This window comes from Lipotes vexillifer, unplaced genomic scaffold (genome assembly GCF_000442215.2).
Source record: "Lipotes vexillifer unplaced genomic scaffold, Lipotes_vexillifer_v1.1 scaffold677, whole genome shotgun sequence".
NCBI classification, from domain to species: domain Eukaryota; kingdom Metazoa; phylum Chordata; class Mammalia; order Artiodactyla; family Lipotidae; genus Lipotes; species Lipotes vexillifer.
This window is the reverse complement of record NW_006795070.1, coordinates 985,653-1,003,954: the sequence shown is the minus strand read 5'-3', so window position 1 is coordinate 1,003,954 and position 18,302 is coordinate 985,653.

Genomic DNA, 18,302 nt, shown 5'->3' with positions numbered 1-18,302 from the left:
ATGATGTGCTAGAGAAAGAAGGAAAGAAACAGTGTTCTGGGTAATGAAGGGTAAACCTACAATTACTATGCCTTACTAGGACCACAGAGTTAGGGAGAGAAAGTCCTTCAGCCATGATTGGACTGATAGAAATTTATGAAAAGGAATGATGATGCCTTTGGTGGTGACAAGAAAAATATATCATCAACCTGGGGCCTCTGTAACTTACCAATTACTCTTATTTCATAGAAATAATTCGGTAGGTTTCGCAAAAAGAAAGAACAAGGAGGATAACACATGTAAATATTCTCTGCCTACTCTGTGCTTTTCTTTATCTGTGTTTCCCTAAAAGAAAAACAAAATTCCTCTTTCTGTGCCACAAAAGAGGGATAGGAAATATAAATTCTTTCACAGACACTGAGATCTTCATTTTGGTTGTCTAACCATACAGGTATCCTTTCTGCTAGTTGGACAATCAGTGGACAGGACACTGGCATTTCCTTTTACTTCTGAGTCACTAAGATATGGATGAAATGTTACTAAAATATGAAAATTAAAGCTACTAAGAGCTTTAGATTCATTATTAGAATTAATTAGGCATTGCTGTAAATCAGAATGTCTATCAAAATGGCCAGTTTGGAGCACTATAAAAATAAGCCACAATCTCAAAGAGCATCCAAGTTCAAACGGTCATCTCAATGGAATGACTTTTTTTAAATTGATACCTCCAGTTCAGATGGTGACTCAGGTATGGCAGCTGAACTGTGTATGTTATTTTGTCTAAAGAGAAAGGGATGGCTTTGGTTTCTGTTGCTTTCAATTCACTTGAGTAAAAAAAGCATACAAGTGAACACAAGTTTATCTTTGCAACTAAACAGAAATTATTTTCCCTTTAAGCTTCACAGAGTTTAGTAAAAATAAATTGGGACTTCACAACTGCAACTTTTCCTCAGATTTATAGAACAGTTTTACGTTTTTCAATGTCTTTTAATAGGTTTACGGCATCAAAGCTTCCAATGTTTAATAAAGCTAATAAATACCTGCATTATAATTTTGAATGTTTATGTTGCAAAAAGGTAACAAATTCACCCTTGGTGGAGGAAATATTTTAGAGTACGTGCATGAAAGAATAAAGGAGAAGAAAATCAGCTACATTTTAACAGTTGTAAGACCAGCTGAATTACTACCATTTTCTAAATCACATGAAGCAATAAGAATTTATAATAAAAGAATATTGTCTCTGTGAAACAGATTGCAGATTTTGATCACTGCCTCTAGCTTAACTGCATATTCCATACCACTACAGATAGCATGCAGCAAAATGAGAAAATAGTATTGATTCTGGAGAAAATGCATACTAATTTTGATAAATTTATATGGGTTACAAAATAAAATTTGATTAGTTTCCAAATATCTAGGAAAATAAATTGGAAAATACATAAACACAAAGATACACTGAAGTTTAAGAACAAGTGGGACTGGTTGATTCAAAGGATGATGCATTAAAACAGTGACACAACAAGAAGGTGCCTAGGAGAGTAGGGATGGAGAAAGAACAAAATACAAGAAAACAGAGGATTGACCATGAATCTTTTTATGTCCTGCTCCACTTCTAGATGCTCAGGGCCAGGACTGGAAAATATTGTAAAAATGAAACCTTAGTTTAATGTTAATGTTTAAGATCATAGGCTTGGGAGCCTGGATCCAAACCCAAGCTCTGCTGTTCACCTGCTGTGTGTCCTTGGGAAAGTTACTTAACTTCTCTGTGCCTTAATTTCATCATCTGTAAATAGAAGGAGTGCCTACCACCCACAAAATGATAATGAGGAGTCACTGAGTTATTATTAGTAAAATATGAAAAACAGTACCTGACTGGGTGTAAAAGCTAAATAAATACACAATAGTGAAATAAAATTTATCTTTTTTGACCCTTTATTTTCTCTTCTCTGTTCATCAGCGAAGTCCCCTAATACTCACAGCAATTCTTCTGCCCACCTTGAATCCCTCCACAGGCAAGTGCATCCCCATCCTCTTCCATCATCCATTCAATATCTCCTTCCCTTTCATCTTACCAAATCTTGCTTTTCCTACATCAGCTTGCTAAATCTGATAAGCTACTCATGGCTAACATCTTTGAAGCATGAAGTCTTTCCATATAGCATCTCATTTAATTTAATTTAAATCTGTGGAGTAAGGACTCTTCATCATCTTAGACCTAAGGAAAGTGACGCTCACAGAGTGAATAAATTACACAGGATCAGAAAACCAGCATCTGGCAGGATCTGAATAAAGGTCAAGGACCTGCGCTGGCCCAAGCCACCACAGTGCATCCACACACTTCCCCTACTGAAAATCAAATCTGGGCCAATGTGGAAACTCATTGTTCTGGTTCTGCATGTGCATTTTAACAAATGCCTCGGCAGATCACCCCTCAACCCCAAATTCCAGTTCCCAAGAAACTAATGGAGAAGTGTTGGAGGGGAAAATGGAGTACGGACACTGCCCAAATAATTCCTTCTTATGTCACTCTGCTCATCATTCCCTTGGAAGAGCTTGTAGACTATAGAGTTAGGGTAAATTTGTCATGGAGCAGGAACCACGGAGAGTGTTTTTGTTTCTTTCTTAATGGAAACAAAGACCTCACCCTGCCCTAAATCACATGAGTACTTTGACTGGATAGCTCAGCGTGGAATTGTATGTCACGAAGTGTGTGCGTATGGAGGGGGTCAGGGAGCAGGGTTAAGGGAATCATTCTAGTAAGGAAAGAACTGCAGGTTTGGAAAGAAATGGGGAGTGGTTTTGCCCCTCCCTCCCTCTATCCTATGTCCATCCTCACCGTTGGAATATGCCTTTGGCATATAAAGAAATATTGACTTATCACAGCTACCTCGTCAGATAGTTAACAATGTATTTCTTCATTGAACATCTTCCTGAAACTTATTTATCGTCATCAGATGAAAATAAGACCCTACTTATTTATTGATCCTTCTATACTATTTGATCACCTACACAAGGAGAATACTTGTCCTACTTTTGAGGCAGAAAAGTAGCCAGTTGCTGAGAGTAAGAGGGACCATAGCCCTATAGCAAAGATGGATGAGTGAAGAAGTTTAGGAAATCGAGTGACTGACTAAGTCCACAGACCTCCCGTGTGACCATTTCTCTAATCTTTGCATTTTCAGAATTTGAAGTGTTAGTTCCTTAAGTCTCTGTGTCATTGTACGCTGCAAACCCCTACAACTCATGAATTCTGTTTACATTTGGAAATGACTTCTCAGACATGAGCCTTGACACAGGTAAAGTCAAAAAACAAAATTAAAGACGTGTATATTACTTTCCTCCTCCAACACAGATGCTGACCCGCAGAGACCACTCGGTAGAAGCCATCTTATACATATGCACCCACCAGCCCAGTTTTCTTTTTCTACATTCCTAATCATTCATTTGCCTATAATTCACCATAGTGTGTTTAATTTTAAAATTAGTTCCCCAGCTAATTTTAAGATTTATGGCCCAGTCTTTGTCTCAAATGCTGACTGCATTAAAAAAATAATAATAAAAAGAAAAACTCAACTGAAAAATAATTAATCTGGAGTTTTAAACTCTCCTTGCATTGAGTTGCTACGAGTGCATCATCAGTCCAATAAACCAGGCCTCACTTTTTAATAAATTAAAAGAAAATAAAAGATAGGCAATCAGATTACATTTCCAGCAGGTCAGATTCTCAAGAGGCCCAACATGCCTTTAATTCTGAAGAAAAATGGCCTGTCCCAAGAAGAACCTGAAGAGAGGAATGGCCATGATTGAGATGTGTCTCCAATGTGTAGTCCCTGGGGAAGGTATTGTCAAGCATATTTGATGGGGAGGTGAGGAAACTGAGGCATGGAGCCATTACACGACCTGCCCGAGGACTACACACCTGTAGAGACCCACCATTCCCATTCCCTCCTTCCTCCTAATCCACCTCCAGCTCACAGGCCCATTTTGGGGGGTTCCAGGAACAGGTTAAGATTTTCTTCTGACTTGAGACTTTTTGCACTGTTTCCTCCTCTTACCAAGCCCTTCTCCTGGCTCCATCTCATACTTCAGTCTCAGCTTAAATCTCTTGAGGCCTTCCATGACTACTCTACCTGAAAGTAGACCTCATTTTCTGTTTGTTCGCAGCATGCTGTTTGTTTGCTTCATAACAGTTGATTTTTTTTTTTTTTTTTTTTTTTTCCTTGCGTTATGCGGGCCCCCCACTGTTGTGGCCTCTCCCGTTGCCAGACGCGCAAGCTCAGCGGCCATGGCTCACGGGCCCAGCCGCTCCGCGGCCTGTGGGATCCTCCCGAAACGGGGCACGAACCCCCGTCTCCTGCATCGGCAGGCGGACTCTCAAGCACTGCGCCACCAGGGAAGCCCCATAACAGTTGATTTTTTTTTTTTTTTCCTTGCGTTATGCGGGCCCCCCACTGTTGTGGCCTCTCCCGTTGCCAGACGCGCAAGCTCAGCGGCCATGGCTCACGGGCCCAGCCGCTCCGCGGCCTGTGGGATCCTCCCGAAACGGGGCACGAACCCCCGTCTCCTGCATCGGCAGGCGGACTCTCAAGCACTGCGCCACCAGGGAAGCCCCATAACAGTTGATTTTTTTTTTTTTTTCCTTGCGTTATGCGGGCCCCCCACTGTTGTGGCCTCTCCCGTTGCCAGACGCGCAAGCTCAGCGGCCATGGCTCACGGGCCCAGCCGCTCCGCGGCCTGTGGGATCCTCCCGAAACGGGGCACGAACCCCCGTCTCCTGCATCGGCAGGCGGACTCTCAAGCACTGCGCCACCAGGGAAGCCCCATAACAGTTGATTTTTTTTTTTTTTTCCTTGCGTTATGCGGGCCCCCCACTGTTGTGGCCTCTCCCGTTGCCAGACGCGCAAGCTCAGCGGCCATGGCTCACGGGCCCAGCCGCTCCGCGGCCTGTGGGATCCTCCCGAAACGGGGCACGAACCCCCGTCTCCTGCATCGGCAGGCGGACTCTCAAGCACTGCGCCACCAGGGAAGCCCCATAACAGTTGATTTTTTTTTTTTTTTCCTTGCGTTATGCGGGCCCCCCACTGTTGTGGCCTCTCCCGTTGCCAGACGCGCAAGCTCAGCGGCCATGGCTCACGGGCCCAGCCGCTCCGCGGCCTGTGGGATCCTCCCGAAACGGGGCACGAACCCCCGTCTCCTGCATCGGCAGGCGGACTCTCAAGCACTGCGCCACCAGGGAAGCCCCATAACAGTTGATTTTTAAAAATATGGATTTGCTTGGTTGTTTTCATCTTCCTCTTTCATCCACCCACTAAGATAAAAACTTCAAAAGGGCAAGACCCTTGGTCCCTTTCAATAAAGCCCATTGTACACAAAGCACTGGCACAGCATCCAATGCATTGAAGGCTTCCAGTAATTTTTTTTTTTTAATGGATAAAGGCAAAAAATAAACAGAAGGAGGAAAGGTGGGAGTGTTGAAGGGGAAGGAGAGACTGAGCCCAAATTCTGTTTGACTGTAGGATGCTGGATTTGAACACCTTTGAATCCTAGGTAGAGAGCAGCTAGGATCATTTGAGGCAGATAGGAAAGTTGGACATTACGAGTGAGAGATGTGTGGTCTTGAGAGTAGTATAAACCATTGGCAAGAGTGGAAAGGCAAGGTCTAAGGAACTTGCTGTCAGCCAATGATTAATCTGCACAACTGCTCTCCACACAGGGGAACATGCCCCACCAACAGGGACAGGGAATGTAGCCCATTGGTCACGTGTGGCCCCCTCCATCCAAAGAACTGTTTACCTTGCAGGGGAGGTGTGCAACTTTCACCTTTGCATTCTTTCTTTTCCTTGAATGGTTTTCTTTCCATATTTTCTTTCCTTCTTCTCTTTATTGCTGAGTTTTTAAGATGTTTGTATTTACTAATTATCTTATTCTAATTATTTTAAACTTGGTGTAATTTTAGTCTATCATGCTTTATTATTCTTTTTGATATTCTGATTGGTATTTTTCTATTAAAATATTCATAAGCTTTATTTTGTATCTTTAAGATAATCGTTTGTATTAACTTGGGCTGCCATAATGAAATAGCTTAGACTGAGTGGTTTAAGTAACAGAAATTTGTTTCTCACAGTTCTGGAGACTGGAAGTTCAAGATCAGGGTATCAGCATGGTCAGCATGGTCGAGTATGGTGAGAGCTCTCTTTCTGGCTTGCAGACAGCAGCCTTCTTGCTCTGACCTCCTTTGCATGGTGGAGAGACAGAGCAAGCTCTCTGGCATCTATCCTTATAAGGACATTAATCCAATCATGAGTGTCTCACCCTCATGAGTTCATCTAAACCTAAGTATCTCCCAAAGTCCCTGTCTCCAAATACTCTCACACTGAGGGTTAGGGCATCAACATAGGAATGTGAGGTAACACGATTCAGTCCATAGCACTGTTTAACCACTTTATGGCCATTTTCTTTTCTTTTTTTTTTTTTTTCTCTTTGATTCCTTTAATCCCACCTTTCACTTTACATTATTTACTTATTAATACAGAACTCCATTTAAAACTTCAAATCATAATTTTTGTTTTCCATGCTTTGTTTCAAGGGCTATAAATGGAGCTCAAGACAACGTATTTATTTGTTAAAATATTGTCAAACAGGAAGATCTAGTGACCAATCCAAGTGAGGATCCTCGGGGCATGGAGGGCCACATAGGTCACCTAAATAATGCTCCTCATGTGAGGTCTTCGGCCAAAGGGAAGCAAAGTCAGGGCAGGAGGAGAGGGGACATTCAGGGATGAAAAGGACATATGGTGTTTTTTTCACCTACACGTCAGAAGACATGAAACCAGCAGACACCAGGAAGCAAAGGGAAATATGAGTTCTAATAACACCTATTGTAAGTTTTTCCAGTTACCATATTTTTAAATGTACTTTTCAGGTATTTTTCAAGAAAATCTCTGGATAGGCCTTTCAAATGTTTTTTTTTTTTTGCTTGTTTTTGTTTTCATGACTCAGATATATTCCTTTTATAATTAGAAAAAATACAACTATTTACTCTTCCATTTTTATGCCACCACAAATGTGTATTTCACCCAGTTTCCTTCTACCCCCTTCATTTCCCATCCCCTTCTCATAGGATGTTACTTGTCAGCTACCAGTTGGTATTAAGGGGTTATTATCAGAGGGAACTCAATCAACTTTTCTAAGGCTTTTTAGATATTTGAAGACCAGAATGCTTACATATAAATTGAGAAAAACATTTCTCTGTTACTTTTCCAGGTCATCCTGTATGGCCACCACTATACTTGAACAATAAAAGTGTAAGAAGAAGGAAGAAAAATAACTAGGCTAGATAAATTCTCTGGCCCTTTACACTGTTCTTCTTTCCATGAAAATGTTATCAGAAATTTTAGGCATTCTGTGTTTGAAAAAAGCAACAGTTATTACCCACCCACCCCCCACCAGTGGCATCCAACTATAGATTATAATGTTAACTGAATAATGAATGAGTAGATTCAAAGTGTCCTGACTATTCAACATAAAGTAAGTTTTTTTTTCAAGGTAAGAATAGCAACAAAATCCAGACTAACAAGGTGTCTTGCATTTAACAAGAACTCAGCATAAACGTGGGATTGATTGCATACTGTCTTAAGCCACTTAAACAACCAAATATAAACAACTGTGAAAGCAATATAATTTTTCTTGCTAAAAAACAAAAAATAGCTCCATTAATGTGGCTAAAAACATGAAACATTAATTCTATGGGGTGTTGTATTTATGAAGAGGCACAGATCACATACGGGCAGAATATATCTTTACTGCATTTTGTTCTTGTCTTACATATACTTCATCATTAAATATTTTTATAAACGTAATAGAAATGGTTAAACATAATTTTGTCAACAACTAAAAAAATAAGACAAGCTTTATTAATTATTAATGTACCATCCCAATGATTTACCATGTTAAATAAGAGTGAGTTTTATTTTTCTCTCTCAAGCACACAATTGGATAAAACTGGAAATTTAATTCAACTGGGATCTGGGCTCTGTGCAGCTTTAAATAAACATCTGGATTTTCTTTTAACCAAATGCATTAGTAGCTTTTAAACCATGTACAATGGATAGATTTAAATAATTTTTAAGAATATAAGAAACAGGAGAATATTTTTGTATAAAGATGATTAGAAAGAAATGAGACTGACTTTTTTATTTGCTCTATAAGCATACTCTGGAAGCAATTAAAACAATTTTAAATATATATATATATATTTAGTATCCATGGAACATATGTATGTCAGGGTTCAAATTTCAGCCTCTGGCCAAAAATTGCCCCATTATCTTAGAAAAGTAACTTAAACTCTCTAGGCTTCAGATTCCTCATCTATAAAGTGAAGATAATAGTAGTATCTCCCATAAAGCTTTACGAAAATTTAAAAGATAATAGATGTAGAAAGTTTGGTGTCCCACATATTGTAAGTACATGGTACCTTCTAGCTGTTATCAGTGTTATTATTCTTATCATTATAATTGTCATCTTCCAGCTTTCTGCCAGGCTTGTTAAAAAATCAACATTTTTACTTGAATTTATGCAACTTCTGATCTTACTTTTTTAATAGCATGATGGTAGTTGATAATGCATTTTAAGAAACATAAATAGAATACTTAGCCATAAAGAAATCTTGGGCAGGCAGGAGGGGCCCTGCTGTTCTGAAGGAGAGGGAGAGGAGCAGAGGGCATTTGCCCTGCCCACTCATGCCCGAGAAGCCTTCTGAGCTCCCAGGTGGGGTCCCCCACCATCTGAGACCAGAGGCACGAGGCATGCCTGGGCTCCTTCTGTTCAGTTGAGCCTAAGCCCCACCCCCCACCACCCCAGGACCTTTTCCAGCCTTGTGGATCCTAAGAATAAGCCCCACCTGACACTCAAACACCACCCCTGCTTAGGCCCTGCCCTCCACAGCCAAGGCCTTTTCCACCTTTTTTTTTCTTCTTCTTTTTTTACTATTCTGGTTCTGTTTTACCTTCCAGTTGTTGTTTCACCTATATTTTTATTTTTACATTCTTTCCAACATATCTGTTAGTTTCCTAGTCTAATTTTATTTTTTACTCTTTGTTATTGTTCTTTTTTTTTTTTTTTTTTTGCTGTCCCACACGGCTTGAGGGATCTTGGTTCATGAGCTAAGGGTCAGGCTGAAGCTCCTGCAGGGAGCTCCGCGTCTGAACCACTGGACTAACAGAGGACCTCAGACCCCAGGGAATATTCATTGGAGTGAGACCTCCCAGAGGTCCTCATCTCAACACCAAGACCCAGCTCTACCCAATAGCTTACAAACTCCAGTATTGGAAGCCTCAGGCCAAACAACCAGTAAGACAGGAACACAATCCCACCCATCAAAAAAAAAAAAAAAAATGAGATGGCAAAAAAATATGTCACAGATGAAGGAGGAAGGTAAAAACCTACGGACCAAGTAAATGAAGAGGAAATAGGTAATCTACTTGAAAAAGAATTCAGAGTAATGATAATAAACATGATCCAGAATCTCGGAAATGGAATGGAGGTAAGCATTGAGAAAATACAAGAAATGTTTAACAAAGATCTAGAAAAACTAAAGAACAAAAAAACAGAGACGAACAACACAATAACTGAAATGAAAAATACACTAGAAGGAATCAATAACAGAATAACTGAGGCAGAAGAACGAATAAGTGAACTGGAAGACAGAATGGTAGAAATAACTGCCGAGGAGGAGAATAAAGAAAAAAGAATGAAAATAATTGAAGACAATCTCAGAGACCTCTGGGACAACATGAAACTCACCAACATTGGAATTATGGGGGTCCCAGAAGAACAAGAGAAAAAGGAAGGAACTGAGAAAATATTTGAAGAGATTATAGTGGAAAATTTCCCTAACAGGGAAAGGAAATAGTCACCCAAGTCCAGGAAGTACAGAGAGTACCATACAGGATAAACCCTAGGAGAAACACACCAAGACACATATTAATAAAACTAACAAAAATTAAATTCAGAGAAAAAATATTAAAAGCAGCAAGGGAAAAACAAAAAATAAAATACAAAGGAATCCCCATAAGGTTATCAGCTGATGTTTCAGCAGAAACTCTGCAGGCCACAAGGGTGTGGCAGGATATAAGGATTAAGTCTTTCATCACTTAAAGTGATGAAAGAGAAAAATCTACAACCAAGATTACTCTACCCAGCAAGGATCTCATTCAGATTTGATGGAGAAATCAGAAGCCAAAGCTAAGAGAATTCAGCACCACCAAACCAGCTTTACAACAAATGCTAAAGAAACTTCTCTACGCAGGAAACACAAGAGAAGGAAAAGACCTACAATAACAAACATAAAACAATTAAGAAAATGGTAATAGGAACATACATATGGATAATTACCTTAAATGTAAATGGATTAAATGTTCCAACCAAAAGATATAGACTGGCTGAATGGATACAAAAAGAAGACCCTTATATATGCTGTCTACAAGAGATCCACTTTAGACCTAGGGAGACACACAGACTGAAAGTGAAGGCATGGAAAAAGATATTCCATGCAAATGGAAATCAAAAGAAAGCTGGAGTAGCAATACTCATATCAGATAAAATAGATTTTAAAATAAAGACTGTTATAAGAGATAAGGAAGGACACTACATAATGATCAAGGAATCGATCCAAGAAGAAGATATAACAATTATAAATGTTTATGCACCCAACATAGGAGCACCTCAATACATAAGGCAAATGCTAACAAGCATGACAGGGGAAATTGATGGTAACACAATAATAGTAGGGGACTTTACCACCACACTTACACCAATAGACAGATCATCCAAACAGAAAATAAATAAAGAAACATAAGTTTTAAATGACACACTAGAACAGATAGATTTAATTGATATTTATAGAACATTTATAGAACATGGCAGAATACACTTTCTTCTCAAGTGCACATGGAACATTCTCCAGGATAAATCACATCTTGGGTCACAAATCAAACATAGGGAAAATTTAAGAAAATTGAAATTGTATCAAGCATCTTTTCTGACCACAATACTATTAGATTGGAAATCAATTACAAGAAAAAGACTATAAAAAACACAAATGCATGGAGGCTAAATAGTGCACTACTAAGTAACCAAGACATCACTGGAGAAATCAAAGAAGTTAAAAAACACATAGAAACAAATGACAATGAAAACACGACAACCTAAAACCTATGGGATGCAGCAAAAGCAGTTCTAAGAGAGAAGTTTATAGCAATACAATCCTACCTCAGAAAACAAGAAAAATATCAAATAAACAACCTAACCTTACACCTAAAGCAATTAGAGAAAGAAGAACAAAAAAAACCCCCAAAGTTAGCAGAAGGAAAGAAATCATAAAGATCAGATCAGAAATAAATGAGAAAGAAATGAAGGAAACAATAGCAAAAATCAATAAAACTAAAAGCTGGTTCTTTGAGAAGATAAACAAAATTGAAAAACCATTAGCCAGTCTCATCAAGAAAAAAAGAAGACTTAAATCAACAGAATTGGAAATGAAAAAAGACATGTAACTGACATTGCAGAATTACAAAGGATCATGAGAGATTAATACAAGCAACTATATGCCAATAAATTTGACAACCAAGAAGAAGTGGACAAATTCTTGGAAAGTTAAATTTTCCAAGACTGAACTGGGAAGAATTAGAAAATACAAACAGACCTATCACAAGTAATGAAATTGAAACTGTAATTAAAAATCTTCCACAAACAAAAGTCCAGGACCAGATGGATTCACAGGCAAATTCTATCAAACATTTAGAGAAGAGCTAACACTGATCCTTCTCAAACTCTTCCAAAAATTGAAGAGGGAGGACCACTCCCAAATTCATTCTATGAAGTCACCATCACTCTGTTACCAAAACCAGAAAAAGATATCACAAAAAAAGAAAATTATATACCAATATTGCTGATGAACATAGATGCAAAAATTCTGAACAAAATACTAGCAAACAGAATCCAACAACATATTAAAAAGATCATACACCATGATAAAGTGGGATTTATCCCAGGGATGCAAGGATTCTTCAATATATGCAAATCAATCAATGTGATACACCACATTAACAAATTAAGGAATCAAAACCATGTGATCATCTCAATAGATGCAGAGAAAGCTTTTGACAAAATTCAACATCCATTTATCATAAAAACTCTCCAGAAAATGGGCATAGAGGGAACCTACCTCAACATAATAAAGGCCATATATGACGAACCCATAGCAAACATCATTCTCAATGGTGAAAAACTGAAAGCATTTCCACTAACATCAGGAACAAGACAAGGATGTCCATTCTCGCCACTCTTATTCAACATAGTTTTGGAAGTCCTAGCCATGGAAATCAGAGAAGAAAAAGAAATAAAATGAATACAAATTGGGAAAGAAGTAAAACTGTCACTGTTTGCAGATGACATGATACTACACATAGAAAATCCTAAAGATGCCACCAGAAAACTACTATAACTAATCAATGAATTTAGCAAGGTTGAAGGATACAAAGTTAATGCACAGAAATCTCTGGCATTCCTATACACTAACAACAAAAAATCAGAAAGAGAAATGAAGGAAACAATCCCATTTACCATCACAACAAAAAGAATAAATCTACCTAAGGAGGCGAAAGACTTGTACTCAGAAAACTATAAAACACTAATGAAAGAAATCAAAGATGACATAAACAGATGGAGAGATATACCCTGTTCTTGGATTGGAAGAAACAATATTGTGAAAATGACTATACTACACAAAGCAATCTCCAGATTCAGTGCAATCCCTATCAAACTACCACTGGCATTCTTCACAGAATTAGAATAAAAAATTTTACAATTCGTATGGAAACACAAAAGACCCGAATAGCCAAAGCAATCTTGAGAAAGAAAAACTGAGCTGGAAGAATCAGGCTCCCTGACTTCAAACTATACTACAAAGCTACAATAATCAAGACAGTATGATACTGGCACAAAAACAGAAATATAGATCAATGGAACAGGATAGAAAGCCCAGAGATAAACCCATGCATATATAGTCACCTAATTTATGACAAAGGAGGCAAGAACATACAATGGAGAAAAGACAGCCTCTTCAATAAGTGGTGCTGGGAAAACTGGACAGCTACATGTAAAAGGATGCAATTAGAACACTAACACCATACACAAAAATAAACTGCAAATGGATTGAAGACCTAAATGTAACACCAGACACTATAAGACTCTTAGAGGAAAACATAGGAAAAACACTCTTTGACATAAACCACAGCAAGATCTTTTTTGACCCACCTCTTAAAGTAATGAAAATAAAAACAACAAAAAAACAAATGGACCTAATTAAATGTAAAAGCTTTTGCACAACAAAGGAAACCATAAACAAGATGAAAAGACAACCCTCAGAATGGGAGAAAATATTTGCAAATGAAACAAAGGACAAAGGAATACTCTTAAAATATACAAACAGCTCATGGAGCTCAATATCAAAAAAAAAAAAAAACCCAATTAAAAACTGGGCAGAAGACATAAGTAGACATTTCACCAAAGAAGACATACAGATGGCCAAGAGGCACATGAATAGATGCTCAACATCAGTAATCATTAGATAAATGCAAATCAAAACTTCAATGAGGTAGTACCTCACACTGGTCAGAATGGCCTTTATCAAAATATCTAGAAACAATAAATGCTGGAAAGGGTGGGGTGAAAAGGGACCCCTCCTGCACTGTTGGTGGGAATGTTAATTGATACAACCAGTGTGGAGAACAGTATGGAGGTTCCTTAAAAAACTAAAAATAGAAGTACCATATGACTCAGCAGTACCACTACTGGGCATATATCCTGAGAAAACCATAATTCAAAAAGAGTCATGTACCACAAAGTTCACTGTAGCACTATTTACAATAACCATGACATGGAAGCAACCTAAGGGTCCATCAACAGATGAATGGATAAAGAAGATGTGGCACACATATACAATGGAATATTACTCAGCCATAAAAAGAAACAAAACTGAGTTATTTGTAGTGAGGTGGATGGACCTAGAGACTGTCATACAGAGTGAAGTAAGTCAGAAAGAGAAACAAAATTACCATATATGCTAATACATGTATATGGAATCTTAAAAAAAAAAAAAAAAGGTACTGATGAACCTAGTGGGAGGGTAGGAATAAAGACGTAGACATAGAGAATGGACTTGAGGACATGGGGGTGTGAGGCAGAGGGGGAAGCTGGGGCGAAGTGAGAGTAGCATTGACATATACACACTACCAAATGTAAAATAGATAGCTAGTGGGAAGCAGCTGCGTAGCACAGGGAGATCAGCTCGGGGCTTTGCAAAGACCTAGAGGGGTGGGATAGGGAGGGTGGGAGGGAGGTTCAAGAGGGAGGGGATATGGGGATATATGCATGCATATGGCTGATTCACTTCGTTGTACAACAGAAGCTAACACAGTATTGTGAAGCAGTCATACTCCAATAAAGATGTATTAGAAAAAAAAGAACTCTTGAATGTTACTCCTATATGCAGATAAAAGTATTTAGAAGAGGGAAAATACATGGGCAACATGAAAAAAACAGTGGTGAGATTTGTTAGTAATTTCATAGCAAATCAGGAAGCCACGTTGTAAACATTCATGTTTGTGAATTGATGTGGTGTCTGCAGGCACTGCAGATAGTTTTATGTTCAGCATCTTGGACTTTCTTTTTCTATTCGTGAAGAAGGAAAGACAAAAGAATAAACGGTACAATTGACTTGTTCCTGATGGGGACACATTAAGTCCTCAAGAAGAGCCTGCAAGAGGCCTTTGAATCCTTACTCAGTTGTGCTGGTTTATAAATCCCTAGGGATTAGCTTAGCTGCTCATTGACAACTAAGCCTGGGAAACACATTCAGTACTGGTTCTTTTTAATAAATGTTAAAATAATTGTCTAGAAAATTCAGTGCTGATTAGATACAAATCTTGAGCAAACAAAAATCCAATTCTATAAACAGCTTTTAAGTTTGGGAGGTTTTCTATCTGTTTCGTGAAAGCACAAGGAGAAGCATTAATTGCAAAGCACATTTAAATATAAAGACTCCAAGGAGCATTCAGTACTTCCTTATGTGAATTTTCAACAGGAAAAAATAGGTCTTTCATGGAAAACAATCTTCAACTACTCCATTCCCCTCAGAATTCATAATTACGCTTAATCTGCTACTCCTTTTGGCTCCTTTACAGGTCCTGTTGGCAGGTAGTGAATGCAAAATCATTTTAATGGGGGGTCCCCTGGGAAGGGAGCAAAAGTTTTGAGCATTTACCGGTGGTTCACAATGGAATATGGCCAGCTGTTGGGCACCCTGAATGCCCGGACCACAGTTCCCTCAAAGCTGCCATTTGCAGGGGTACCTTCAGGTCAGCAACCTGGCAAGGAAGAGGCCACCTGTGAGAATGGGAAACAAGCCATTGAATGGACTGCCTGTGACAAAGCCAGCCAGGAAAGTCCCCGCATGATGGGGCAATGCCCAGGTGGGTGCACTCCTGTCTGCTTTCCTTTTGGCCGAGGGCTGCCCCAAGGGGCAAGTGCTAATGAGAATAAGCCTCTGGAAGATGGGAGATGCTTGGCTGCATCAAAGGGCCCATTCAAAGCTGCAGTGTCCCCACCACCCACTCAGGAGCCGCCAGACTGGCTCAAGTTACTATCCTCTCTGCATACCTTAAAGGTATGGTTACTAGCAGACTGACCAGACAGCCTGGGAATAAAAGAGAAAGCATTTCTAATTGTGTGTGTTAGATATCAACATTTTGTGGCATGTATTTTATGTGTGTGCGTGTGTGCATTTTATTTTATATTGAAAGGAAATTTGAAAGAATCTTAATGTTTCCTATTTCAAAGAAAGTTCTTTGTTTTTCTGTCAAAATCATTCACTCATTCATTCACCCATTTAAATAAATATTCTTGAGTGGTTAGGGCATTAGATTATAAATACCCTGTGCCCTTTAAAAAATAAAATTGTTATCAAAAAGAAGTTTCTTTAGCTATTTTTTGAAAAGACCCCCATTCTCAAGCTCCCAGCATTTTACAGAGGCACTGCATATTTTGCTTTTTTCTTTCTTTTTGGGAAAAGATTTTTACAGACATAATGTATTATCTTTTTACTCCTGATTTCTGCAGTCCTTTAATCTTAAATATAACATATGTGTTTATATATATACACACACACACACACACACACACACACACACACACACACACATGTTTATTCATGAATAAAATTATTAAGCACTTATTATGTGCTGAGCTCTGGACTAAATGCTGGGTGTAGGAAGAGGAGTAGGACACAGCTCAGACGTCCTGAAACTCCCAGAGAATAGGAAAACATGCCTGTCAGCATGCTTGGTGCTTGGTGCTAGGAGCTAGTAAAGGCTCCAAAAGTAATGTGTATTAGTTACAGCAAGAGTCCAAAAGAAAAAGTACCTTTTGCTCCAGGAAAAGTGTTCATTAGAAAAAGATGCCTGGCTTGGATTCCACTGTTGTGCTTTAGTTTTAATCAAAAATACCAATAACAATGTGTTTCTAAATTTCTATACAGCATCTCTACTTTATTTTGAGCTAGCCCTGTAATTAAGTCATGATCAGGGCTCACAGTAACCACATGTTGATTGTGGGCCAGAGCTCTATACCATTCAGACAGGGAGGCCAGAAACTCTAAATGTGTGTCCATACATGGAAAGCTTGAGGCCTTTGCAGTGAGAAGGAAGATGTCGGAGGTTATTTGCTTGGGTCCTTAACACCTTTAGATTCTAGAGAGACCCAAGTAGCTCAATATTCAATTAAAAAGAGAAGAAGGGGCTTCCTTGGTGGCGCAGTGGTTGAGAGTCCGCCTGCCGATGCAGGGGACGCAGGTTCGTGCCCCGGTCCAGGAAGATCCCACATGCCGCAGAGCGGCTGGGCCCATGAGCCATGGCTGCTGAGCCTGCGCGTCCAGAGCCTGTGCTCCTCAACAGGAGAGGCCACAACAGTGAAAGGCCCACGTACCGCAAAAAAAATAAAATTAAATTAAAATAAATAAAAAGAGAAGAAGAAAATGCCTGATCATGAGAGCTTTTTCTAATTTTTAAATTTTTGTATACAATTTTTTAAAATTACACTTCATTTACAGTTATTACAAAATATTGTCTATATTCCCCATGTTGTACGGTACATATCTATAGCCTATCTTACACCCAATAGTTTGTACCTCTCTCCCCCTAAACCTTATACTGCCCCTCCCCCTCCCCCTGATAACCACCAGTTTGTTCTCTGTATCTGTGAGTCTGCTTCATTTATACATGCTAGTTTGTTGTATTTTTTAGATTCCACATATAAGTGATATGATACAGTATTTGTCTTTCTCTTTCTGACTTATTTCACTTAGCATAATACCCTCCAAGCCCATCCATGTTGTCACAAATGGCAAGATTTTGTTCTTTTTTCTGGCTGAGTAGTATTCCTGTGTGTGTGTGTGTGTGTGTGTGTGTGTGTGTGTGTGTGTGTATACAACCACGTCTTCTTTATCCATTCATCTGTCTATGGATACTTGGGTTGCTTCCATATCTTGCTATTGTAAATAACGCTGCTATGAACATCTTTCCAAATTAGTGTTTTTATTTTTTTCTGATATATACCCAGGAGTGGAATTGCTGGGTCATATGGTAGTTCTATTCTTAGTTTTTTGAGAAACCTCCATACTGTTTTCCACAGCACCTGCACCAATTTGCATTGTATGAGGCAGTGTACGAGGGTTCCCTTTTCTCCACATCCTCACCAACATTTGTTATTTGTGTTCTTTTTGATGATAGCCATTATCATGGGTGTGAGGTGATAGTTCATTGTGGTTTTGATTTACATTTCCCTGATGATTAGTAATGTTGAGCATCTTTTCATGTGCCCATTGGCCATCTGAATTTCCTCTTTGGAAAAAATGCCTATTTAGTGCTTCTGCCCATTTTTTAATCAGGTTGTTTGTTTTTTTGATGTTGAGTCATATGAGCTGTTTGTACGTGTTGGATATTAATCCCTTATCCCTGGAAAACTTACAGAAAACCAAATTGAAAGGAGAGTATAATTCTACATTTTTAATTATAGGAAATGTTTATTAAAACATTTTAGGGTCTAGCATTTTTTGTAATAATTGCTGACTAGAGGATGTGTAATACATAAACACACAGACACAAACACACAGACACAGTGACACACGCAAACATTTCTAACCAATGGCAGTTAAATGTTAACATCAGAGACTCTAGGTGAACAGTGCTAATCTTAAAATGTTTCTGTAG